Source organism: Acanthopagrus latus, chromosome 18 (assembly GCF_904848185.1).
Source record: "Acanthopagrus latus isolate v.2019 chromosome 18, fAcaLat1.1, whole genome shotgun sequence".
Lineage (NCBI taxonomy): Eukaryota > Metazoa > Chordata > Actinopteri > Spariformes > Sparidae > Acanthopagrus > Acanthopagrus latus.
In genome coordinates, this window is record NC_051056.1 from 781,473 (window position 1) to 784,776 (window position 3,304).

Genomic DNA, 3,304 nt, shown 5'->3' on the forward strand with positions numbered 1-3,304 from the left:
GGAGTTCCTGGGTCTGGAGATGTGTTCATTTTCATGTGTAACTATTAAATGACTGTAATAATTAGACTTTCCTATTGTCAGCATTCTATTAATTCTATTTTATTTCTGGAATACAGTTAAACACAACATTACACCATCATACTGGCAACATTAATAACTTGATTTGGACTCTTTTGTGACAAACATTTTATTGTGTTCCATCGCCAAATATTCCAAAGTAAAAAAACAAACATCCATCTCACATCTCATCACATGTTGCTGTCCCCATGTCTTGCGCTGCACATGCACTGGAACACTCAATCCTCTGGAACTTTTTCCGACGGTGAACAGGCTGTTACTTTGGTCAACAGATATACTTTGTAAGTGACATTTTGATGTTGTATCCTTTACTTGGCCATGTTTTCTTTGGATATGTAAAAACAAATTCCTCTTGTACAAAACCAATGGGCAGTGCAGGCACCTCACATGGGCTGGTGGCACATCCCCTGTTACTTCTTCCTTTGGAGCAATGGAATCCTCTGAGGTTGGAGCTGGGGTTGACTGAGATAGATCTGGGGTCTTCGGGGATGCTGTTTGTGTGTAGGAATGGTCAATTTTGACAACTGACACAGAAGGTGGGAATGTGTATGAAACACTCATTGATGATGAAACAGTAGGTTGGATCTCTGGTGAGGGTGGTTGAGAAGGTGGAACCGAGGTCAGCTGGGCCATATCACATTTATTTTTGCACTGTATAAGATAGGGCATAATGGTATCTTTCGGGATTATTGTAGTTCCACAAAATGGACAGTGAAAATGGCCTCCATCTCTGCAGGGCAGATTGCATCCGCAGATGATCTTTTCTAAAAAAGGAGAGTAATTTGTCTTAAAAATCATACAGTACCTTATAGACAAATATTTACTTAACATCCTATAATGTACATACAAATGTATTTTTCCTTACTTTAAACAGTTATGTATACTTCAAAAAGTGAAACAACTCCACTGACTGCTACAAGTAGGGATCTCTTGAAAGTAACCTGCTTTCTGTGCTACAATTTATCCACAGACCTTGAAGGAGTGCAACCCAGTGTAACACTGGTTACAATATGCCCTTAGACATGCAAAAACACAAGTATCATTCAAAATTACATGTAAAGGCATATGATCTCAAAAAGATACTTGATGAACATACCCAGGGTTCTCCCCAGACAATGGAACGGTGGCGCAGTGCCACTATACTGATTATATTAGCTGCTTTGAAGCGGGTGAGGGTGATGAGCGAGTGTCAGTCCAAAGATAGCGATTAACTGTGGCCGCGCCGTCCGATCTACCTTCTCTAGCAGCAGATTAACAGCCTTCACGACACAGGACACTCCGACTCTTAATAATAATAGTAATATATATTAAAGCATGAATTACTTCTTACTTCAACATTCGTTGGATGATAATTAAAAGACTATTTCTCTTACCGTTCCCCCGCTCTCTGCTCATAATCTATTAATCGGTATGGACCCCGAATAAGCAATACATTACACGAAGAAGAAACTTCCACTTGGGACTTCCGGTATGGATTGGATATATGGCGACGCCCTTGTCAGCCATCTTGACTGCAGATGGGTGCCTCTCGTCAAAATTAACACTGAAAAGTTTTTTATACGTGTTTTTTGGCTAAATGTGGCAAAACGTTGCCATTTATTTTAGCATGCGCAACTTTACAATCGGCGCCCCATATGGACATAGTAGAAAAGTACTGTCAGAACTGGGCCCTGGCAGTAAGTATGAAAAAATCCGATGTCATGATCTTTCAAAAACGCCAAAGATGTCAGGAGAACAAACACAAGTTTACCATAAATAATCTCTCTATAAGAGCAAGAAATCTGTGTGTGTGTGTGTGAGAGAGAGAGAGAAAGAGAGAAACACTTATTTGAACAAATTCAACACTATAATCTCCTATTTCAAAGAGCTGAATATCCAGTCAAAACTAAATACACTCCTGGGAGAAGAAGACAAGGCATATTTTGCCACAACCCGAGGGACAACATGCCACATCCTGTGTGACCCCCCCCCCCCCCCACCACCACACACACACAGAATATATATACTGTATATATAATTAATATAAATGTAAATTAATGTAAATCAATTTTGATGTTGTGTTGGTGTTTGTGTTATTGTTTAAGTTATTGCTAGTGTCCAAATGTTTGGACAAAATGCTTTGGCAGTATTGTTATTTTTTCAGATTTCCATGCCAATAAAGCCCCTTTGCATTTGAATTGAATTGGAGAGAGAGAGAGAGAGAGAGAGAGAGAGAGAGATTTAAAGTATTTAGTTACATGGTTAAGTTACTTAGGTTAAGAATAAATGGTTCAGACTCAGATCAGGATTTGTTGTCAGGGCGTCTCCATTTGTAGAGAACTATATTGTCCAGCAGCTTTTAACAGACTGGTGCATTGGGAGACGTCCTGTAGTTTTATCATCAGGTCAGTTAGTCTTGTGACTCTGAGTCACTGCAGCTGAGAAGACTGTGACTCACTGTCACCTGACACAGTCGCTGCTGCTGATTGGCTTCTGCAACAACAGACTGAACAGAACTTCTAGAAAGACACATGCCACTACAGAATATGAAACGTGTTTCCATAATAAATTATCTTAAAATATCTGTTGTTTGTTGGTTTGTTCTGAACTAATTCTACTATATTTTCAAAAAATTATTAATGATTGTTAATAACTATATAATGAGTTAATCAACTTCTCAGGGTATAAAAGTGTAAAATTTGGAGTTCCTGTTTACTATATTTCATTATTGTCCACTCAGAATCATTTGACATCTTTATAGATGATAATCTCATATTTCAACAATTAATTTGTTTTTAAATTAAAGTCATGTTCAATGTAAAAATACAAACATGATGTTTAAGCTTGTAAAATATCAATATTGTTCGTGTTGCAAACTTTAGATTTAGTTTGTCTGAACGACATTTATAACATATATGATAATTTCCATAATTTGTTTGTTTTTTAGAACTGATATTTAAAGAAACAGGCATATTTCCAGTCTTCTGACTTCATGAAACACTTTAATACATCATATGTTTTGAAGTTGCTCTCCTGTCCTGCTCCTCCCTCGTGGCTTCATAACGATGACACAGCGCGTTGTTCTTTAATATGAATTTCATTCCGGTTAAACCTGATTGGTGACGTGACTCATAGGGGAAATTCCTTCATTGGAAAGTGCAGAGTCATTCCTCGGCCTCTCATTGGTCGTCTGGGTGGGACTCTGACTTTGGACCAATCGGTCGTTAATATTTAGTTATCCTGATGG